A 25,830-nucleotide genomic window follows, 5' to 3' on the forward strand; every position below is an offset into this window, starting at 1 on the left:
TGAGGTGTGGGGCGCAGTGACCAGTTGATTGAATTCCAGAATGCACCATATCATATGCAGTTCTGTAAGATTCGTGAACCAATCAGTCTTTTGAGTCGGATCTTTTTAATTAATCGGTTGAACCCATGGGCGAACATGCTCACAAAACCGGTTTGAAACATTCACGAATCAGTGTAATCGTTTCTAGAGTGAACAACTCACTGACTCATTGAACCGAGCTCATTGGAGCAGATCCGATTCGTGATGAGCCGAGAGCTGATCCATATCCACCTTATTTTGAAACGCTGTTTTCTGTGAATGTGCGAGATTTCAGATTTATTAGCCGCTATATTTACATAACTAGAAGAACAGTGCAATAAATGGTCAAAATGTGTGCACTACAAACCACTGTTTATAACTAGTCTACTACAATAAATTTAAATAATATGAGAAATACCATTTTGCAATATCAAGTAACATACCGAACTGTTTTTGAACAGCTAAAAATAACTGAAAGTGAAGGGCACCGGAAGTCTCGCACATTCAAGGCCCTGCCAGCTCATGGGTTGAAAATAAAGTGGACATTTTCAGTCTTATAATATGAACTTTAGAACAGTTTATTATATACAAATTATTTTAAGTTCTTAAAGGAATAGTTCACTTTTCAAAATGAAAATTCTGTCATCATTTACTCACCCTCAAGTTGTTTCAAAACCTTTATTAAAGGGATAGTTCACCCAAAAATGAAAATTAGCCCATGATTTACTCACCCTCAAGTCAGTCGAATACAATAAGAGTTATATTTAAAAAAAAAAAAAAAATGTCCTGGCTCTTCCAAGCTTTATAATGGCAGTGAATGGCTGTTTCTGTTTTGAAGTCCATAAAAGTGCCTCTTTTTTATATAGCCTAACTCCAATCGTATTCGTCTGAAAGAAGAATGTCATATACACATAGGACGACTTGAGGATGAGTAAATCATGGGCTAATTTTCCTTTTTGGGTGAACTATCCCTTTAAGTTCTTTCATCTGCTGAACACAAAGGAAGATATTTTGAAGAATGCCAGTACTCGGTAAACAGACAGTTGATGTACCCCATTGACTTCCATAGGTCAATAGGGTAGGCCTAGATCAACTGGTACAGGTTCATACAGGTTTGAAACAACTTGAGGCTGGGTAAATGATGACAGAATTTTAATTTTGAAGTGAACTAATCCTTTAATCACTGTTTTTTTTCCTGAATATTATTGGCTTCAATGTGCAAAAACAAACAGAAATGCATGAAATTACATTTTAAAAAAAACGTTATTAATACAGTCTTATTAATGGGCGTAAATCTTAAGAGAAAAATACATAATAAACAGCAATATGTAGGCTACCTATATTGTTTATTGGTAAATGTATGCCGCACTGGGATGTCAGGGCCACTACAAAATAAAGCAAGTCAAGCAAAGATCTAAATAGTTTTTAACCATTTATTTGAATCGAAATGATCAAAAGAACCGATTCACAAAACAAATGAGTCTGACCTTTCATCAGTGGCAGTGAATCAGGGGTCTTTGATACGAATTACAGCAATTACCATTTACAGATAAATTAAAAATTAAATAAAAAAAACAAAACAAAAACTAAACCATTTGAAAGGGGGCTTTTAAAAATTAGGCTTTACAATTCCTTTTTTAGGATGCTTTGAAATTGATATTAATCAGCCATATCAACAGGCCTATTAAGTTGCAAACCTGAGATTATGTTATAATATTAATATTAATATTATAATATTATCTAGAGACTGTGAATATAAAAACGTTTCTCCCCGACTCAGCAAATGCAGAGACCCTGCGTGCACTTTTATAAAACTAGATTTTCTAGCACTGTATGCTATTTTATTACAGCATGCTAACTAACACTATTTTAACAGATCATCGAAGGTTACAAATTTGTTAATAGCTTAACTTCTATAACTTCTATCCAGATCACTGCGTGAAAACCTTGCTCTGTTTTAAGAGCTTGCAAGATCTCAGGTTCACTATTCATCTGGTTATATATGCTTCATTAAACAATCAAGTTGATACTGGGATTATAAGAATCTTAAAAGAGTAAACTGGGAGAAAGTATAGATGTCTATAATATATTTAGTTTGCCCATAACATAATGTTTAATCAGAATGTGGTGAAATTAATTTGGTTATGCTCTTCTGTCAACAATCTAACAGCGCTTTGCTCTTTCCATAGTGATGGCAATTGGTCTATTAACCTATGATGTGATGAATTTATCTATAGCCATAAAATGACAACCTGGTGTGTAAGCAGGAAATTGAATTTGGTTTCAGAATTGTTGTAAATAAAGTCTAAATATAGCCATACAGGAAATAAAGTTTCCTTACTTAGTTATTATAATTTTGCTTATGTTTTACAGGTGAGTCAGCTTTAAGGATTTTGGTTGTCTGTTTTCTGTTTTCTTGGTATGTGACTTATGTTGCTATGACCACAGGTCTAAACTAAAGCCTTGCCTGCTATTTATGTAGTCTATATCTGATCCTGATGACGAGTCAGGCCTAAAGATCTGCTCTTCTGTTTCTCAGATTTCACAATAACGTCATTCGCAGGTGTTTCTAAAGGTAGAGTCATGTGTATCACTGAGTGTTTGTCTATTGTGCATCTTCTCTAACTCTTTCTCTGAGATCACAGCTCAATAGAAGCATATGAGCAGTGCTGAACTCTAAATTTGGACAATAAAACTCCTTTAAAAATGAATTTGTCAGGTAAACAAACGTTAATATGACTTTTTGTCAGTCTTTACAGTGTTTACCTCTTGAATGTGTATGTAGGCTGTCACTCACATCCTCATCATTCTTTAAAATAGTGACATCTAGAGGACATAAAACTTTATTACAAGCTGGTGCATGAGCTAAATTGCTACTTATTGCTCTATATTTGTTTGTTATTTTTTGTTTATGTCCGAACACAGTGTTTGTCAATGAATTGTAATAGTTATGTTGGCTTGACAGAACAACCAGGTCATTACATTCTAACTGGGAGATTTAGTTGATTTACTTGCATATTATTTTGTTGTAAGAGTATTGTCTTAAGACCTGCAGCTTATAAATATTTATGAGTGAATGATAATAAACACAGAGTAGTGATGTTTAATGTGAAATGATCAAGGGAAATATAAAAAATAGTGCTGTGTCTGCATGGTGTGTGTTTGAATATGGCTGAGACACATTTTAAAATTAATAAGGAGCTGATTATTTGTAAAGCTGTTTATATATGTATAAAATATTTAGTTTGTTTGTGTATAGTTATGTACATTCTCTATGATGTTATTATACTTGCAATATTTTTTATCAAATTAAATATATATTTATTAGTAGAGCATTTTGAAATTTTAATCTAATTTTACACGCAGAACTAAATTGTAATATGCCAGTCACTGGATATTTTTATGGGACATTTTTGCAGTCACACAGAAAAGTAAAATTTTTTAGTCAATATTTTCAGTCAAATTGTGAGTTATTACTCAAACTGCAATAATATTTCAAGAATAAAATATTCTCTCATTATTATATTAAAAACATTATTGGTTTATGGCACTGGGTAGGAGGAGATACGGTCAATAACTACAAACAAAACAATATTTACTTCAGTTTGTTTTCTTCATTATAATTCATTTCCCATATAAAACTCCCACAACAATATAGTGTACGTATATCTCTCAGCAATTCAGTTGCAATTATCAATTTAAATGTCTGAAAAATGTCTTTGTTCAGCTTTAGGCAGATATTATTAAGATATGAAATGCAGAGATAATGTGAAATGCAGGGAAAGGATTGGCAGCATCCTCAGGGAAAGGAGAAAGTGAATAAAACCAAACATTTGTAGAGGAAAGAAAATTACAAAAGTATAGTGCTGCTGCTGACTCAATATGAAGATGTTCTCTGCTTGAATATGCGACTCATTTGGTTAAAAAAATGTATTAAAGTCTTGTACCATTTTCTGGGTCTTGTACCATTTCATTAGGGATGTCATTTGTATGATAAATAGTTTTTTTTCTGATACTATTATCCTATAATGTGAAACAAAATAATATGGTACTGTTCGAATTTCCATTATTCTTTTCCTTTTGGGGGGGGTTTCTTCAGCTGAACACACAAAAAAATATATTTTGAAGAATGTTGGCTGGTATAACCAAACAGTTGTGAGGCACCATTGACTTCCATAGTATGGAGAAAAAAAATACTATGGTAATACTATGGTAATAATCAAAATACTAAAGTCAATGGTGCCCCACAACTATTTGGTTACCAACCAACATTCTTCAAAATATCTTCTTTTGTGTTCAGCAGAAGAAAGAAACTCTTTCTCAGAAAGAAATCATTTTTGGGTGAACTATCCCTTTAATAAAGGTTTTGAAACAACTTGAGGCTGAGTAAATGATGACATAGGCCTTTAATTTTAATAAACACTCAAATCAAAATAACACACTCTCTGCGTCTGAAAACTTAGGCAGCTGACGTGTTGCCTCGCTGCCATATCAGACAATGACTTTGTAGGCAGCGATTGCGCAGGAAGGTTCCTCATGAAACTGATTTTGACAGACTTCTGAGGCAGCGTAATGATACAGCAAAATAGAGACAAAATATTTAATTACTGCAATAGTAATTTCTCGCTAGAAATTACATCAAAAGTGGAAAACGCTGGTCAAAAACGTACATTTACACACAAACTGACCACCAACCACAACTTTCAGACACCATATTTATTTTTCTTGCTAATTGAGCCAGAATTGTGGGATATTAACAGAGGTGAACAAAGTACACAACTTCCTTAATTGAGTGAAGGTACAGATACTACTGGTCAAATATTACTCCGTTACAAGTAAAAGTTGGAAAGGCTGATTTTTACTTAAGTAAAAGTACAGAAGTAGCCTACTTGAAGTACTTAAGTATCAAAAGTAAAAAGTAAATGTCAATGCATTGTTTTATTATTGTTGCATTGTTGTTTGTAATACTTACAGTACCTTATGCCTCTGAAATCTGCCTACCCTAATATCAATATTAAATTTATTTCTAGAACACAGGTCCAGTAGTGGGATTGAATGTGAGATTGAATAAGTGCACTCAATAACGTCCACTATGGTTTCGGACACTCAAATGGCTGTTCCCTCAAATAGTGCCCTATATTTAAAGTTGTTTGGCTTTTAGTATGAATATGTTAGCCTTACTGTTATATAAGCTAGTGTGCTCCAAAACAATGACAAAACTCACATTTAGAAGACCAAACCTAACTTTGAAAATGAAAATCAGGTTGATGTCATAATCAAACGCCAGATTGACATTAATCTCCAACGTTGGACAGACATTAGGCCTGTATTGTGGTTGAAAATGAAAATCGTGTTGACGTCAGAAACCAACGGGTTCTGACGTCAACCCGACTTTCATTTCCAACCAAAATCTAACGTCTGTCCGAGATAGGATGTTGATGTCAATGAGAAGTCGGGTTCTGACGTCCAACCAAAATGCAACCGCTGCAACCAAAATCATCCCCTGACTGACGTTACTACATTCTACTCAAGGACCTTGACAGAATTGTAGTGGAGTAAAAAGTAGCCTACGGTATTTGTCTTTCAAACGTAGTGAAGTTAAAGTAAAACGTTTCAAGAAAAAATAAGACTCAAGTAAAGTACAGATACTCAAAAAGTGTACTAATACTCAAGTAAATGTACTTTGTTACTGTCCACCTCTGGATATTAAAGGCAAAGGAGACATCTCACATTTCAAACCACCTGTGATTTGAATCAGATTTTGTTTTGTTGTTTTTTGCTGTCCAGACTTTAAAAAATCCATTTGGATAAAATCTGGATATGCAAAAAATCGGATTTTAGCCGGCAGTCGATTTCCATGATGTTTTTGATTACTTTAATAGATAATTTCATATCAACCATTAAACCACTAGGTGGCAGTAGGTTGATACAGAACAGATGCATGCTCTCGCTCTCTCTCTCTCTCTCTCTCTCTCTCTCTCTCTCTCTCTCTCTCTCTCTCTCTCTCTCTCTCTTTAGTTGGGAATTCTGTAGCTTTAGATGCAGATGTTTGGAAAATGTACCTGATATTTTATACGAATCAAATGAAACAGTTAACCTGGCTTGTATAATATATTATTAATGATTAATACATGTTATTGTGGGATTATGTGCTGCTGCTTATTATAAATATGATCTTTGAGGTGCGAAAAGACTAATATCAGGAGCAGGTATAGTTCCATAAATGAGTAACATCGCAACATATGGTTACTGTTAATTGGTGAGCAAAAAAACATATTTTCCAAAGTTCGCTAATATTGTTGTTTGGCAGCTTTTTCAACTTTGGACGGTTTGGATTTCCTCTTTGTCCTTTAGAGAGTGCAGCTGGTTAGAGTTCAGATAATTGCCTATTGTTAAGTGATGATGATCCAGCTGTAAGCAGTGCTGTGTGTGATATTATTCTGCAGAACAGAAGGGACACATTAAATTAGGGATCCATAAAAGCAGTGCAGGCATAGAGGGCTGGGAACAGATGTCTGCCTTTTTCTTGAGATAAAAAAAGCGTTGCTGTTCCATTGTGTTGATACTGATGAATGCCACACAGGTGGGTTTATTGTGAGAGCTCTGCACAGAGAAGAGGAGCCAGTAGTTGACTTTCAGCAGATGCAGATAGAATATTTTTGGACATTTTAGCACAGTAGAGGATTTGAAGTGACGCTCAAGTGCTCTCACTATGTGTTTTGTGTGAAAGTGTGCGCGTGTTTTCATTGACATTAATGACCTCAATGATATAATGGGAGCAGACGGATAGTTTTGTGAAATTCAGTTTTTTAAGGTTTACAAGCGCCTTTATTAGATTATTATATGGGTTCTTTTAAAATTTCTAGTTAAAAGTTCTTGTAGATTTGCTTTTTGTATTCATGTTGGTTTTATGTGGGTTTTTTTTCCTATACCATTTAAAAAAAAAAAAAAAAAAAAAAAAAAATGTAATGATCAAAAATGTGGTGTAACCGAAGTAAAAAGTATAACATATTTCCTTATATAAATACACATGAATGTACATATTTGAATAACTTTTTTTAAGTTTTAAAATATATTTGCATTTAAAATATAAATGCATTTTTAATGCATTTAAAAAATAATAATAATAATAATAATAGGACCACAAAATTGACTCATATTGGTTAATAGTTAAAAAAAGTCCTTTTTATTTTTTTGCTCCTAATATACAAAACTGAACTTTGTTGTCAGTTTATCTTGACTAGCCCGGTTCAGATCGTAACTTCTGTTATCTTAAAAGCCCTATGCACATTTCAACCAATTTATCCAATAAAATAGTCTGTTTGTCTTTGATAAACCCGTTAATCCTTCTTTGGATGGATGTGCTCTTTGTTTCCGATTCTTAAAAGAAAAAAAATCCACTAGCATCTTCTTTTACTAAAAGCTGCCTGTGTGAGTCCCATAGGGCTTTTTTTTTGTATCTCCCCCCAGACTTTCAAATGCCTTGGCTTGATTTTATCCTGATAAGTACAAAAGCAGCTTTTGTGAAGAAAGCAGTGCGATAAACAGCGAGCGAGAGAGAGAGAGAGAGAGAGAGAGAGAGAGAGAGAGAGAGAGAGAGAGAGAGAGAGAGAGAGAGAGAGAGAGAGAGAGAGAGAGAGAGATTTGTCTTCCACCACAAGGCCACCGAAACTTAATCCCAGATTTTTGTTGTTTTTTCCTGAAATGCTTTGGATTATGGAGAAATCGGAATGCAAGAACAGCCGCTGCATGCCACTATCCGGAGAACAAGAGAAGGATTAGGTAAACACATAGAATGAGAGGATAAGGAAAAGAAGGAAGGATGGAAGAATGAGACAATAGAAGGATGGATGGATGAAAGGGGCAATAACAGGAGCTTAGTCTCTAAATGAAAATCATTTCGGAGTGTAAAGCCTGTGAGATGCAGGGATCATGACTAGGAAAATGTGTTGTTCCAATTGCAGAATCCTAAACCTGCATTTGAGCTAAACAGTCATCTTCATGACAGTTTAACAGTCTCAGATCAATCATTTCAATTTATTACATAACTGAGCCATGTCACTCTAGGATGACCTTTCACATTCCAAGCCTTCTGTAAATTGGGTGTTCACTTTGTAACGCCGCAGAGGAAACCTCTCTTCTCCTTTAATAAGCTGCTGTGCATTTGTTCTGTACAGAGAACTTTTCCAAACCGCCACGGCCTCATTGTCTGCTTTTCTCTCTCTCTCTCTCCCCCTTTCCCTGATTAATACTTCTAAAAAGGTAGAAACATTTGGAAAATGTCTTGAATTTTGAACTATAGTCCGTCCGTCGGTCTGTCTATCTTCTTGTTTTCTGATTATCTTTGCCTCTGGTTCTCTGCAGACCACCAGAGTAATGACCCACAGCTCATCTCTGCCACAGCACCACCTACTTACACATTCAGAGTATAACTGCGAGTGTGTGTGTGTGAGAGAAAAAGAGAGAGACTGGGTGAATATAAAGAGGTCTGTGTTTGACAGTGTTGAGATAGTTGACTGAGAGAGAGGGATTGTGGGTAATGGTGAAGCAGTGCTGCATGGGCAACAGTGTAACAGGGAAGAGAAGAGTGAGTTTGTGTGTGCGTGTGTGATGTTTTAAATAGATTTGGAATTTTATAAATAAGTCAGTAAACAATTTTATTATAATATACACGTATATACACTACCATTCAAAAGTTTGGGGTCAGTAAGATTTTTTATGTGTTTATGAATTAGTCTCTTCTGCTCGCCAAGCAAAACAGCAAAAACAGTAATGTTTTGAGATATAATTACAATTTAAAATAAATTTTTTTTTATTGTAATATATTTTAAAATAATATATTTTATTCCTGTGATGGCAAAGATAAAAAAATGTATATATATGTATGTTTTTGTAATAATTTAAAGAATAAAAAATCTTTAAATAAACTTTATGATATTATCTTCCATTTGAGACTATGGAATATTTGTGACCTGCCAATGAGCCACTTTAATCCAGAAACACATTTTCAGTCATCCTTTAAAGGACCATTTCTCGCCAACAAGTTGGATTAGAAATAAAGTAATGCAAAGACTGAGACTTTCCTTTTTATTGGTGAATAAAACTCAATGGGTCAAAGTGACTCAAAATAATGGAGCAGGTCATATTTGTGTATATTTCAAAAATCTATTTGTCACATCATAACTACAAAAATATGCTTAAAACTTTGAAAACATTATGACCAGCTATAACAAAAACCTGAGCACCATGCCAACACTGCAGGATCCTCCTAGAGAGTTTCAGCACCACTGTACAGAGGACAGCTCCAGCTTCTGACTCAGGAACGCATGAATTGACATGATCCCGATGCCAGAATAATTGGACATAAGCCTGGTTTGCTGATGAATGTCTATCCTCCACAAATGCCCTTTTGTCAGGCAGATGTTGGCATGGTTAATATGTGTGTGTGAGGGAGCGGACCGGCTTTTGAGGAGTCCCAGAGGACATCACCTTTAGCTCACTGTGACTCATACGCAGCCATGTTCAGCCCAGAGTAGAATATCACTACACAATCCGCTGTGTCTCATACAGCAAACCGCCGTACACAACGCAGACACAAACAGACACGCAGATGCAGCTTTCATATGCTAATGCTGGTATTTTAGCAGTGCCAGTCTCCCCCTCTCGCTCTGTCTGTCTCTCTCTGTATGTGTGTGTAAGAATGCCATTATGTCAGTTTTTGGAGGCGGTTTGTTGAATATCAAACAACGTGAGTCATATAAATGGAGAAAAAGATCTTTTTTCTGTTTGTTAGAGCAGAAAGGAGCCATCATACACAATGATAGACTTTCAGACCTCCTTTTAAATTGTCACACCTTGTTGCATCATAACGTATAAATGTGCGAAGGGGACGATGTGAGATAGGATGTCAGCATGAATAAATCTGCTGAAAGCATCATGAAACGACGAAATTCATAAATATCCTTACTTTTCTTATTGAGTTATCTCTGTAAATGTTCTCGTGGATTGGGGTCTATAAAGCTGTGTGTTCATCACTGGGCTTTACACGGCTGTTTTATAATGGTGTGGTTTATCTTGACATGCACATGGCGACTGTCGTCAGGAGCTGGTGAACGTTGCTAATGAGAGATGAGTGAAAGTCAGTGAACTCATAAGTTAAAAATATGCTACCTGTAACTGATTTGATGCATTAATGATCAGTTATCAGACAGAAACACACATAGGCTTTTAATCTCATTCCTGATCCAATCTGTGACATTAATGAAACAGTTTCAATATCAGACTGTCGGTGTGTGTGTGTGTGTGTATGATATGCTGTTTATCTTGACAGGCAACTGGTGAAGTAGATCCATCGGAGCATCACATCACATCATTCCTTTATAAAACACCCATCTGCACTTGCCACACGTAGATCTGTTTGGAGAGAACAGAACTGCTTTCAGTGTGTGTGTGTGTGTGTGTGTCTGGTTTTGCCCACACTGTGGGTACCAAATATCTGCATAAGTAGAGTTAAGCCTGAAATAACCCGCCATCCTACAGTCCTCAGAGGAAAACTGCTTAATAAGGGCATTAAATAACATCTTAATGAAAATGTACTAGAGCAATAAAGTAGTTTTACATTTAGTAAATAAATAGACCCGATCGTTAAACATCAGACGTGGAAAGGATGCAGAATATTCTGAATGATGGTTGTTGTGTTCTTCTCCATATAGCAATTCTTTATTTCTGAACACCTTTTAATAAAAAATATATAAAAATCTATTGTTTTAAAAGAAAAAATGGCATAATTGCTTTAAAGTAATTTTACATGTTGCTCACCTTGTGTATACCTGCACATAAACCTTATTTCACAATATTTTTCTTTAAAAAAAAATGAAAAAAAACTGACCCTGACTTTTAAACAGTTGTGTATCATTTACTCTCCCTCATGTTGTTCCAAACCTGTGGAACAACACTGTTTATGTCCATGATACAATGGAAATCATTGGAGTCCAAAGACAACATTGGACCCAATCAATGAATTGAGAAAAAAACCCTAAAATATCTTATTTTATGTTCCACATAAGAAAAGAAGTCATGTAGGTTTGGAATTGACATGAGGGCGATTTCTGTTGCCACTCAGCCTATCACACACACACACACACACACACACACACACACACACACACACACACACACACACACACACACACACACACACACACACACACACACACACAATTCAGGTATGAACACAGCACCCATAAGTCAAGTTTTAGTTCTATAGCGCTTTTCACAAATCATATTGTTTGTAAGCAGCTTTACAGAAAATAGTGCCTTTATCTTCAGTGAGCAAACCAAAAGTGGCTGTAGTATGGAAAATAAATCACATGTAAAAACCACATGGTATGTAAATATTATTATTTACGTACCAAAATGTCAGTTTCTTTCTTCCACTCTCGCTTTGTGTGTGAGAGGAGGAGGGTAAGACAGATGGCAGAACGGCATGTGCTGAGGTTTGTTAAATTGTTCATGTCAACACTGAATTATTTTGGGCTGGAGCTGCTAACACTAACAAAGGTAAATTGCTAAACAATTGCTAACAATCTGTCTCGAAGCTCCTCTCTGACAATAACGAGGTATTAAAAGAATGTCTAGAATTAGAAAAAAAAAAAAAAAAAGTCTTGAGCAAGCACAGAAACTTTTCCCTTATTGTGTCTTTTGATATGATTTGAGACATTGAGACACATAACAGCAGGATATTGGAATCTAGAAAACCTTCATTGTGAACAGTTCACTGTTGAACTAAAAGGTAACATTTACAAGATCAAGAGACTTTTCTGCTTTCAGTTTTAGCTTAAGGTTTGATGCTGCTTGACTGAGGTGATGTTAAAGTAATTACAATCAAAGCTTACAGTTTTTCTACAAAGAAATGCCATTAAAAAGCTATATGGAGCTCTTTTTTGATTGGACACCATCTGCTATTTATACATTATGTTCTTATTTATGTAAATGTGGAACCTTGACTTACTGACAGAACAGCATGCTCATTACTAATGAACAATCCAATGTATGAAGTGCATTATAAATGCAGGCTTTTTAAAGCAAAAAATTAAATAAAATGTCACAGGGTGTTATTTTTTTTATTGGTTTTAGCCAATCTACAGCTAGAGCTCAGATATGAGACCTAAAATACAAATTTCTGTTATCAATTTTATTTACATGATATATTATCCAATTTCCACCAAGAGAAAAGGGTGTTTGTTTGGACATAATGAATGTACAGTATGAAATATTATTTTCTATTTTAATATATTTTATACTGTAATTTATTCCTTTGATGGCGAAGCTGATTTTTCAGAAGCCATTACTCCAGGAATATTTCTTATCAATTTTAAAAACAACTTTGTGATGTAATCATTTTGTGATGATTAATTGTGTGAAGAATTTATCTCTCTTCTCTTCTTCTCTCTCTCTCTCCCTCCCTCCCTTTTTATTAATTGATTGGGCTGATAAAGAAATACAACACTGTTTTTCATAGGTTGCTTTTTCATAGCTCATAGATCTTTTTTAGTTCATTATTTTTTATGTATTAACTTTGTATCAGATGTTTCTCAAAAATGAAAAATAGACAAGAAGAAGAGAAATTGTTGACATCGCAAACATTTTGAGCTAATGTGAATAGCATTGCACAGGTCATTTTCTATTGAAAGAATACAATGATAAATATTTGCGTGGCATAGTTTGAGATGCTGTTGAGATCTCTTAGGCTACGTTCAGACTGTCAGTTCTAATCCGATTTTTTGTGCATATTTGATTGAAATCTGATCAGATTTAGCTAGTGTGAACAGCAAAAAAAAAAAAAATCACATGAAATGCGAATTTTACAAATCCACTTTCAAGCTATTTACATTATGTGGTTTGAAATTATATTCAAATCGCATTTCTGGAAATCCGTTTAAGTCTGACTGCTCTGATCGGATTTCGTGTGGTTTATATGACTTTCTCACGCCACATAAGACATAAACGTCAGATGTGGTTATAGGAAACATGCTGAAAGTCACTGCAGAAACAAGGTTGTGTTTTTGCAAAGTGGCGGATAAGCAGAAAATGACAATATAACAGAGACATGTTTTGAAACCGGTGGAGACAACAGCACAGAATAAAACCATGCATACCAGCCTCCTACTTTTCTGCCGCTGCCTTAAGATTCGCAGGGGTCAGTCCAACTGACAGAGGAACTCCAGTACTGAACCAACTGGGAAGTCAACTGGGTTAAGATGGTGTTGCTGACACCATGATGGAAATAAATGCCATTTAAGAGCATACAGCTTTCTGGTAGAAGAAGCCCTAGCACTCAGAATGGTAATGATAACTTCAGTAGAGAGACCAGAATCTATGAGCTGGTATCCCTCAGGAGCCAGACCCACAGTTTCTAAATCTCTGGACGGGGTTTAAAGATTGTTCCCCAAACCTAGGACAGAAGGTCTCTCCTGGTCAGAATCTCCCAAGGAGAGACACAAGGACATCAAACCATACTTGGGCCGGCCAGAATGAGGCTACCAATATAAAAAAAAGCCCCAGAGGAGCTGGTGGATAGAGAGAAAACTACAGGGGATAGTGGGTTGACTCCTCAAAAGGGCAAACAAGTCCACTTTCGTTGAACAATTGCTAACAATTGCCGTTGAAACGTGGCGTACTATATACTTAAACTGAATCCTGTAAACATTTTCTATTGTTCAACTGAATTAGCTCTATCTCTCTCTCCTCTCCACCTATAGCTGGTGCCATTGTACTGTGGTTGCCGTTGTATCATCCAAGTGGATGCTGCACACTGGTGGTGGTTGAAGGGAAACCCCCTGATTTGATTGTAAAGCGCTTCAGGTGTACAGCAATACAAAGTAAAGGCGCTATATAAATGCATCATTCATTCATTCGTTCATTTCATTCATTCATTCATTCATTCATTCATTCAATAATTAATTCAAAGTACCCACTGAGAGACATTGGGCAGAAGTTTCCATGCTGCCAACTTGTCCGAAAGGGAAACTAATTTTACAAAGGAACAAAATCTGTGCCCTGAAAAAGCATGCTAACAGAGACGAAAGAACATTTGTTATGAGCGGAGATGGGACAGAAACCCCACCAAGAACTCCTGCTCCCCGAAACACCAGAGGTGGCAGTGATGGCAAAGAGATTCCTGGAAGGGGATGGGGAAGAGAGTTGGCATGATGGAGAGAATCCATTCTGACCTCTTCCTACCTGACGTCAGGACGAATTCTTTTTCTTCTTAGCACACTTTGCTGCTATTACAGTCCTGAGGTCAGGTCTGTTCCCTTGCAGGATATGACTGAGAGCGTCACGAGGACTCCCAATCCCTATGAGGAGGGCCACGAGTCGCAACACTGGCCTTCTGGAGCTGGGTGCACAACGGGAGGTAGAAGGTCCTGTCTGCTGGACCCGGCTGGATGAACTACCGGAATGCCTCAGATTGTTTCTTTGCTGCCTGAAAGCTGTCGACAACTAAACTGACAGCGTCGCCGAACAGGCCAGATGTCGAGACCGGGGCTTCCAGCAGGAACTATTTTTCTTTTTCCTTGATCCCAAAAGGTTGAGCAGAGAGACTAATCTGTTCTTTTACCACTTCAGTGCCAAGGCCCTCACCACAGTCAAGTTATTTGAGCAGGTCAGGCTACCAGGCCTCATTAACATTGCCCAACAATGAAGATGTGGTCCAGGGTCTCATGGGCAAATCTGGCCTCTTTAATTATAAAGCTGAAGCAGGAGAGAGATAGCACGCAAGCATCTCTTCTACCCAAGGCAATGACTTATAACCATGTTCATGGTCAATTAATCTGATGTCGCTGGGTTATGAAAACACAAGAAATATGGGGCTTTCCATGACTTTCAGAGTGAAGATTGGGAAAGAAGGGGAAGTTGCGCTTAGGTGGCTGGGTCCGACTGCTGGTAAGGAAGTGCTCATACAGCTTACTATGAGGCGCTTCCCTTGTTGCCAGATTTAATTAAGCTACCACACGTGTGACAAGCTCCAGCAGCTCCTAGTATGATCGAGAGGACGATAGAGACTGCCCGATTGACACACTCAACGCATAACCACCATTTCCAACTCCTCAAAGCTGGACCCCCCAGAGAGCGGGTCCTCGTCCGGAGAGGAAGAAAATGCAGAGTGAGCTTCCATATCCAGAACGGGACCCTCGGAGTCCATCGACAGAGTGAGAGAAAGGGCTATCTGTGAGCCCCATGGGTAAGTCGATGGGCTGTCTCTGTAGCTGTTGGACCCGACCCACGAGGTGCAGAAATAAAAGTCCCCTGATCATTAAAGAGGGTGAGGTGGGAGCGGGGCTTTCTCATATTAAAATGCTCGCAGTGCTCACAATCAGCTCCCTCGAGTGCTGATCGAGCATGCTCCGCTCCTAAACAAAGAACACACAGCTCGTGTCCTTCGTCCCCAGGAATGGAACGGGGCACGGCGAAATACATCTCCTAAACTTTGACATCGTTTTTTTTTTTCAACTCCTGGTCTAAAAACGAAGAAGAAAAGAAGCTGGTGACGCTCTCGTGCAGGTGTTCTTTATAGAATTAATCATGCACTGCGTTGAGTCACCTGACTTTGTCCTAGACCAATGTTTTGCCGTGTACTACACCTGACCCAGACACCGGCACGCTCTAAAGGCATTCCCATTCCCAACACCATGATGCGGCTTATGAGCTGGAACACAGACCAGGTGGCACTCCTGAACCTGTTAAGTGTATAGTGGGTGGAGCAAAAAGGGAACACAAAGAGAATACACAGACAAGCACCACATCTTACCCCAGCAACAAAAATAACCATACGTCCTTATGGACATAACAAGAATATGTAAGTCATCAAATTACTGTAATTAAACTCTTTGAAACTGAGATCACAAACACAGCTTTGCTCTGATGACCCCTTTCAGACCTGTGAATACAAGGGCAGAATGTTGGCTCAGAGAGTCTGTGTGGTCAATTAATTGTGTGTATAGTTCATGTTTAGAAGTGTGTTAGACACAGAGGTGTTGAGGTTTTTGCGTTGTGGAAGGAGCCATTGACTTGATGAGTGCTGACAGATGAGTTGACACACCACCAACACCACCATCCTTTCCTGTCTCTAGGGCTAAAACTGTCTACTGACATTTTCACTCTCTATTTGCTCTTATGTTTAAATCAGAGGTCTTAAACAGAGGGTCTAACAATGTTTTCTTTTTTTTCTTTTTTTTGGAAAAATGAAAATATGCTTTAAACTATAATTCAATCTAAGCTAAGTTAAGGAGCTAAAATTACACATTTGTTTATTAAAATTTAAATGCAATGTACATTATATAGCATAACTGTACATCAATAATAATGTAATAATGGTAATAATAATTTTAATGGTTTTGCAATATAAGGATCATAACAAAGTTAAGTTAACAGAAAAATTCATTACATAGCTCTCTGGAATATTCAGCTAATCAGTCAGAGCATTCAGCAGTCTGACCAGCCGTGTTTATCTTATACGAAACAATCGGCCTAGCAACATTAAAATGACAGTTAAGTTAAAATTATTGCACACTAATTTTTTTGTTTGCATTTTTTACTGAAACACTGAAACTGAAATTAAAGTTTCTGTAATTAAATGTGGGTAATTAAACTTTTTATGCTGTTCAAGGAAGGTGACATTTTCTCACATGATAAATTAAACCAGTCATAGTAAAGTTCTTTGGCAACAAGCTGCCTCTAGCTTAATTTTTGGTCACGGTGAAGTGCGTTCACATGTTGATGATTACCTGTTGTAGCGCATTCACATTGTGTGACACAGTCACTGACACAGTCAAAATGCATCATCGGAGAAGCACTAAATAGTTTCCACTATTTCGGTTAGTGACCCTCCAAAAAGTCTGTTATTTTGTTTTGCAAAATTATGTCGCTTCACTATATATATATACAATTATAATAATTAAGAAAACTTTAATTAAATAAACTTTAGAATTTCTAATTGTTCATGTCCATGTACACATTAATATAATATAATATAATATAATATAATATAATATAATATAATATAATATAATATAATATAATATAATATAATATAATATAATATAAAACTTATAAGTGACCTGTTTATCACTGCAAAGCTGCTTTGAAACAATCTGTATTGTATAAAGCGCTATAAAAATAAAGGTGACTTGACAATACATATTTGTACAAATTTTGCTCTTTTTTAAACTGCCTTCTTTGCTCATATTACTGCACTGCATTGTTTCAAATCAGCTTTTCAGAAAATGCAAGTTTCAATGTTACAGTCAGCATGCATTCTGTTATCAGTCTGAGATGAGTGTGTTAATGTCCATACACGTAGCAGTAATATACAGCTATAAGATAGATAACGCAAGTTATGTGGTTAGTAAACATCATGTATTCAGATACAATGAACATTTTAGGCAATGATTACAGCTTTGTCACACGCATTCATTGTTTGTTCTTACTTTCGATTTTCGTGGACTTTCAGTTTGTTTTCATCAGTCACATGTGTTTCTTTGTCCAAGTTTCCCGCCAGTCATCGATTGTCATGGACACTCATTAGATCATCACACATGTTCGTTATCTTCTCATTATCACTGTGTATTTAAGTTGTTCTGTTTCATCCTTCAGTTGTCGGTTGTTTGTGTTTGTATTGGACACACTGTTACGCCTGTTTACCTGCTTACTTATTAAAATATTTGAAAGTTTTGTGTGTCAATCCAAAGATGGCATCAGTCACTCGTCATTTTTATGCTTCTACTGTATGTCTCTCTTTCTGTCTCTCTCTCTGACACAGGTGTTAACCCAGCACGCCCCCCCCGTTAGCCTTTAGCCCAGTTGTGTCTGTCTAGTAGCACTCCTGCTGTGAAAGGGTCTAATGCAGAGCAAACAAACATGTCAACAGTACATTGACTCTGTCACACACACGCACACACATATCGGTCTGTATGATAGGAGATGCCACTCACATAAGATATCAGCAGTAAAAATAGAGATCTGTTTTGGTCTGAATCACATGTGGGACATTGCTGAGGTTTATAAGCTTTAAACAATGCTGACACTCAGATTCAGGTATTCTCAGTGGCTCAACATGACAGACCAGCCCATAAAACCCACTTTGATACCCAACAGATGGATTTGATTTTATTGCTGTTCTGAGACCTTCCGGCCTCATCTAATGCTGTTACAGGAAGTGCATGCTCAACTGATCTTAGATCAGACCAAAGACACACTCCACCAAAGACTCTGGGGACGAGGAAGAGTGAGAGAAGAGATGGTAAGATGTCTCTGAAAAGCTTGGCTTTGAAATGTAATGGAAAGCATTAGTTACTTTCAGGTCTAATAAACTTAAGCCAAATGTATCGACAAAAGCAAATGCCTTCTGAAAGGCTTTTAACAATGTCTTTTTCTCCTTCTCTCTTTCTCAGTCTGTTCTTCTCTCTTTCTGTTCATCTCTTTGCCCCATCGCTTTATCCCTCATAACTCGTTCATTCTCTCACCAAACATCTCTAGTGGCAACTTGTCCACCCTACACACAGCGAGCGTTATAAATCACTTAAGAAGTCCAACACATATGTATCATTCTTTGTGACTTCTATTGAATTTCAGCTGTGGGGGAGGCACTCAGACGATAGAGCCAAGAGTGCTCAATCTTCATCTACTGAGGGGGGCTCATTTTGTCAAATGCCTCTTTGGTGCCAAAATGAGACCCAGGTGCAATGGACATTTCACTTGATTCAGTGGCAATCATTTCAAATTGTACATTTGGCTGAAGTAATCAATAAGGCAGTCATGTACCTCTGTGACCCTCAATATAGTTTGGGCTTTTATGTTCCCATAATCCCAGTCAATAATGATCTCCAACACAGTATAATGGACTTTTTTTGAAAGCTAAAATAACTTGAATCAGCTGAAACTGGAAGTCAAGATTTTAAAAAATGGCTGTGCCCGCTCTTAAATTAAAAATAAGGTGGATATGGCTTTCATTTCTGAATTGGTATTTATTCTTCATTTAGCCCAATTGCGTAATTTTTTATATAGAAAAAAATAACAACAATATAATCTTCACTTCATTAAATGTTAGAATTGAACAATTGAGGTGTCAGGAGCTTAAAAATATCTTCAGATTTTGCATTTGTGCCACATACTTTTATGATGATTTACATTTAATTTATCTATGGCTTATTTTTTGAAGGCCATGACAAATTTACAAATACTAATTTTCAATAATCAAATCAAAACCAGCCTTGTCTATTTAAGATGCTGTACTTCGGACAATGCTAGCAAAAAAATAAGATGAAGTAATTAAAATAAGGGGACACAAACCTGTAATTATGACAGATATGGAATTGTATGTCATTTTAATAAGGATAAGTTACCATTTTAACAGGGTTAACACATCCTGGCCACACAACTTTATGTATTTTTAATCAAATATGTAAACTTAAGTATAAAAAGAATTTTAAAAAAATAAAATAAAAAAAATAATTCTTGTGGAGAAATAGTTTCTGAATTTTGGTAACACTTTAGTTTAGAGTCAACTCTCACTTTTAACTTGCTTAACATGCATATTACTAGGATATTGGCTTTTTATTAATACTTATAAAGCACATATTAATACCTTATTCTGCATGACCATATTCCTATTCCTAAATTTAACAACTACCTTACTAACTATTAATAAGCAGTAATTAGGAGTTTACTGAGGCAAAGTCCAAGTCATAGTGAGAAATGGACCCTAAACTAATGTGTGATGTGAATGTTTGTTAATGTGTTAAGAAAAGTTTCACTATTTAACACATTGTAGTTGATGTCAGCTTTTTATTGTTAAATGTAGTAGTTGTATGTAGTTATCAGGGTTTGTGCGTTTAAATAGCAGGTTTGTCTAAGTCTAATGCCACTCAGATGAACCTGTAAAATATTCAAAAAGAACAGATAAAGGAATCGGTTGGCAGGATAGCTGTCACACACGCCGCTGTGTGGCGCTGATTCACTGTGCGTTGTGTTCCTTCTGACATCCCTGGAGAGCACGCAGGGATCGAGTCGGCGCAGCACAGCGCTCCAGACCTTTGCCTTCAGCACCGGCAGATCCTGCACAGAGCGTGCACCGTCTCCAGCGCGGACAAACACCGTGAAAACAAGCCCAACAGGATACTACGTGGGGTGATGGCTCCGTTAGAAACATCTCTGTGCTTTTTAAACCAGAAGCTAAAGCTCTGATGTGAAGTTTCACACCGCTCTCCGTTGAGTTGAGATGAAGATCTGAGACGCTGCGAGAGAAGGAACTTTGCGTCTCCGCGCACCCGGACGCCCTGCAGGGACATCGGGCGCTTCTGTGATCAGAGGACTGAACTTCTTTTCTGTATTTGTGGGTTTCTGACTCTCTCTGACATAGTAGATACAGGAGGGATCCTTTGGTGCGGATTGTTGAAGCCTCTCCGGTTCGTGGATGGAATAACTCATAATGGAAGGGCAATGAGACCCCTCTCTCCTGCTGGGCAATAATCCGGACCACCGCACTAACAGGTATGCAGCTTTCATTATTTATTTTGGTTTGACAGAAATTGACACTTAGATTTGCTTAAATGTTTTTTCCCCCCCTCACAAGATGTCCACAAAGAAGAATAAGGTTGTGTTTAGTATTCCACTGAGTTAAAAATCATTGATCAATTGAGTAAAATAAACGGGTATTGCCTGTTTTAGTGATCCATGACAATTGCTTCAGTGAGTCATGCATTCGGATCGTGACCGGACGCGGGTCACTGAAACTTAATAGGTAGGCTATAGTCTGTGTGTAAACCCGAGAATCGCCCTTGGAGCTTTAAAGCTGGACTATTTTGTGTCAAGCGTGGTTAAAAAGTAATACTATAGAGTAGCCTAAAAAGGGCAATGAGCTTGATGAGTATGCGTGTGCGCGCGCGGGAGAGCGAGGGTGTGTGTGTGTTGACGGTGCTTGTCTTCTTACCGCATTGACAGTATATGCCATGTAAAAGTCAGGCTTACCCCTGTAAATCAGCTTACCCTGGTTGGGAACAGAGTAAAAGGTCTCCGGTCCCAGTACACTGAGCCTGGCAGGCTGGCACGCGCATCTAGATGCGCCGTCACGCGCATACGGCCACCAACTCACTCAAGTGATCTACTGATGGCAAGTCCGTATCATTTTGTCCATCGTTTCCTTTCAAATAAACAGTTTAAAACGATTCAGCTATCATTAATGACAAAACACGTACACTTCTATGCAAAAGTCTTAGTCACGTTAGTATTTTCACCCCCACAAAAATGGTTTTAAGCCAGTTATTTATATCTTTTGCTGTAGTGTGTCAGTAAGAAATATCAGTTTACATTTCCAAACATTCCTTTTGCCATTAATTGTAATAATCCAGTGAGATTTTTGTATGCACAAGGAGTCTGACAACAGCTGGCACTCCACATTGAGATCTGATCTCACCATCGTCAAGTCTGTATGGGATTACATGAAGAAACAGAAAAAACCGAGGCAAACTAAATCCAGAAGAACTGTGGCAACGTTTCCAAGATGCTTGAATAAACCTACATGCTAAAATACTAACGTGCCTAAGACTTTTGCACAGTACTGTATATGGTATTTATAATGTAACCTATATATAGAGTCGTATTTCCAGTAGGCTACTAATTGTTTTTGCAGGAAATTGCACCAATTAGGATAAAATGTTTTATAAATCATCCACATCACTTTGGAAAAGATAAAAGAAAGGGGAAAACATGAATACTGCTGAATATGGCTATATGAATTTGTAGTTGGAACTATAATTTGCGCAGTAATTGCATTGTCTTGGCTGATGTGGTTGGCTGATATATCTCCCTTTAGGCCACAGTGCGCATTTATTCTCCTCTAACAGAGCTGGTTATGTGTTTGCTGTGAGGGAGGATGTTGTCGGGAGCAAAAGGCTTAAGAACACACAGATGCCCCGCTGATACTGGCTGCTGAAATAATCCTTTGTGAATCACAGCTGAATGTAGAAGTTTATTTGATTTGGCTCTGTTGTGTGCAGGTCCTGGATCTACTGTTAGTGTGAGACTGGTTTAACCCGAGCACTTCATGCGGGACAGGCCTTGCTATGCTGATAAACTCATTCTCACTCACAGGATGGATGTGAAAGACGTTGCCAATGGTTGAAAAGGGGCAATGGCGGTGTGTGTCTGTCAAATGCAGTGATCTGCCAGTCCTGACACCCAGAGCAAGTTTAATTAGCCTGTAGATTGACAGGAAAGTGAAAGACATCATAGAGAGGGAGGGGCAGAGAAAGAGAGAGAATGTGCTAATTACATTTGACTTGCACCATGGAACATTTGGAGACCTTTAAGAGCCTGGTGTAGTTTTAATGCCCCAAACCTGGTTTGAAATATTTCTTTCCAGTCATAATCATTCTCTTTTTCTTAATTATGTTTATCTTTCTTGCCAAGAATTTGTTTGTAATGCTAATGTTTTGGTTAGCTGCTAGCTGTTGCTTATTTTTCTCTCATTATCTCATTACCAACTTCATACACTCGAACTGCACGTGCATTGTGTGTGTGTTTGTGTTTATTAAGATGTTTGGCTGCATTATTGTGTGTGTTTTCACAGGCTATTAACTGTGACAAATAACTGTTACTTGTTGGAATGGCTGATGTCTGGGTCAGAGCGGGAATCTCGGGTTTCTGCAGCTGGTTTGGATTTCAGTTAAAATGATTTGAGTGTAGTCAGCTGACCAGACCCTGTTCGTTCAGTCCCACTAATTTATCGAGTGTGGTGTGAATAATTCATCAAAGCCTTCACAGAGAACCAGTGTGTGTAATTATATGTTTGTGCCATTGTGCGTGTGTGACTATCGACTCACAGCAGCAGAATACAGTCGTCAGTCCAGTTTTAAAGTGCTAAAATAACTTACATTTACATTTGTAAAAAATTCTATGATCAATAAGTTATGACAAAATTTTTTTTACATTGCTTTAACTCATCAAAATAAGTTAAGCAATTTTCAATTTTTTTTTTTAGAAATTATACAAGATTCAACTCATTTTTAAAATCAGTTTAATGTCATTTAAGTTTATTGTACTTAAAAAAAATTAAGGCAACAACTTTTTTTTCTTTGGTGATTATATTTTTCTGCAAATTGAGTTTTTGCACCCGTTCTCCTCTCATAAGGTGATGAAATACTCTATAACATTTCTTTGATGTGTTTGGAGTGCAATGAAAAATGAAGAAAATGATTACTTGATTTTTTACTTTATGGCATCAGCATCTGAATAGGAAGTTATATAAAATGAATGACTATCAACTATTAAATAAACATGACAATGCTGTCAAAACGTTGGTAGAACAGTCTGTTGTGGATCTGCAGTTACTTGAGTGTGATGATGACTGTAGGTGGAATTGAGGAAGTGTTCAGTTCATTTGGCAGACATGGTCTATAGATGTAATGAGGTACATTTTTTATGCATTAGTTTTCAAATTTTCCGTAAATGGTGAATTTGCAAGTTTATATAGGCTACATTGATATACCTTCATAAAATGGGTTGTAAATGGATTGATTAAACAGAATTATTTATACAAAATGTGCTGTTTAGAAGGTAATTTCGCAATTTGGAAGAAAGAATGGAGAAGTTTGAAACTTCTGAATGTTTATGCATGAAGGTTTCATGGCTCTCATATTGGGGATTGGTTATTTTCAGTAAATTGCTTTGTGTGCAGCTGAGCCGTCTGCCAAAGTGTTGATTAATGAGAGAATAACAAAACACCAGACAGATGAAATCTGCACCTTTCACAAAAACAAACACTCTCTGCGTCAAACCTCATCCTACATTATGATCCCATCATGTGGAATCACACGGAGATGATCTCCCAATGAGAAACTAAGGGCAGGGATGACCACAGCTTCACTCTTCACCTCAGAGTTTACCAGACCTTGGCTGAGAGACAGAGAGATAGAGAGCACTTTATTACTGCAGTCTCGCCCTCCTTTCTTTCATTCGGTCATCATTTCTGTCTCACAGGACAAGATTAACATTACTGTCATGACACAGCCTCTGCAGGAATCAAGAGATAGAGAGAAAGAAAGTAATAGAGAGTAAGTGACCCCCAGTGTTTCCCGAGGTGAAGCGTATACATTAAATGGATGACTTGCTCAGTCACAGGGTGAGCTGGGTAAAAATGTTGTGTGTTAGCACGTGTGTGTGTTTGTAGGTTGAAGTATTTATTTGTTGAAAGAATCTTTATTTTTTACAGTGAAATAACTGCCTAAAAAAAAGAACAGGTAAACAAACAAAATAGAAATAACCAAAGGAGAATGCTACTCTTTTATGCTCAGGAGACTAGATGGAGTTATCAGTTATGCTTCATTTAAGTTTCAACTTTATCCAAAGTGTTTCTCCTGAAACAAAAACATAACTAGACGCAGATGCGGCATACATGTATAGTAAGAGCATAGAACTTTAAAATGAAAGAGTACAGCATCCCAGAAACATTTGGTCTTGGGAGAATTCAATGATAAATAATTGTGTTTATACTGAAATATCTGACATTTCATTGCAGATTTTGGTATGTTGGCACAGTGATGTGAAGTTGCGGGAGTCTTTTTCTCGGGAGAGAAATTAGAAGCAGGAGACATCAGCAAAGTCTGCATTTGATCTCCGTTTAATCACATTACTGCTGTTTTTTATAGTAAATGTTAATGTTATAAAATTGAAGTCGACTATAAAGTGAATGAGAATCTAATTTAAATTCAACATATAATACATTTTTGAGTATTAACAGGTAATTTTGAGTGGAAATGGACGCTACTTTAAGGGGTCATATAATGGTAGATGCACTTTTACAAGTTGATTGTACTGAAATGTGTGTTGGCAGTGCCTGTACACAACCATCATAAAATGATAAAAATCCATCCAGTGTTTTTTTTTAATCTTCTTATATGTTTTCCCCGTCTCAAATCAAGCCGTTCGATTTTGTGACGTCACACGGTCGGACGCCCCTCCCACAATTGTTGATTGACAGCAGCGTTTCAACACAGACCCGTCCTCGCTTGTGAGCGAGCTGTCAATCATAGTCCGCGCGTCATTGTTGATGCGCTGGAGCACTGCCTATGAGCAGAATGGTGTCTAAGCGATTGTGGTGTTCTGTTCTTGGGTGTAATAAAGAACACAGCAGTCATTTTGACATGCTTTACAAATGAGGGTCAGTATAAAGCTAGTTTTGCTAAGAAGCTGCTCCTGAAAAAAGGATCGGTACCAACTATTCGTGTTCCTGCTGCACCTCCAGAAGAACTGAAGTGAGTGTAACGTTTTATTAACATTTATATTAATATTTATATTAATCTTTGCAAATCGCTAGCACGCTTCACGATGAATGCGGCTAAGGTTTACACTCAGGGTACATTACGGCATGTTTTCTATGTACGACGATCTCAATATAATTCATAATCCCACATTTATAATGAACAACGCGTTATGGTTATTGTGTTATTGTGTTACAAACGGTGTCTGCACAGAACAGAGGGGCGGGGTGAGCAAAGCTCATTATCATTTAAAGACACATGCACTTAAACGGCGTGCTGAAAACAGAGCTGTTTTTGACCAGGTAAAATGAGTGTTTTCTTACAATACTAATGAGAATTTTTAATTAAAGTATATTACAAACTTTTAATTTAGACCCTGAAGAATCATATTAGCTTGTACAAAAATGGCATTATATGATCCCTTTAACATTTAACAAGTTACTAAAAATTACAACAAAATAACAGTGCAAATAAATGGACATACAGTGAAACCTTG

General features: G+C 37.1%; 1 protein-coding gene across 1 annotated transcript in view; it reads left to right on the top strand.

Moving 5' to 3' along the window:
• Positions 1 to 18,062: 18,062 nt before the first annotated feature.
• tafa3b (TAFA chemokine like family member 3b) overlaps positions 18,063 to 25,830 on the top strand; it is a 101,075-nt gene continuing 93,307 nt past the window's right edge. The window contains exons 1-3 of the mRNA XM_084087323.1: positions 18,063 to 18,319; positions 18,471 to 19,343; positions 19,412 to 20,568. The gene's annotated coding sequence lies outside the window, so the exon portion shown is untranslated. The remainder of the gene's footprint in view (positions 18,320 to 18,470; positions 19,344 to 19,411; positions 20,569 to 25,830) is intronic.

Source organism: Abramis brama (genome assembly GCF_963993115.1).
Source record: "Abramis brama genome assembly, chromosome: 16".
NCBI classification, from domain to species: domain Eukaryota; kingdom Metazoa; phylum Chordata; class Actinopteri; order Cypriniformes; family Leuciscidae; genus Abramis; species Abramis brama.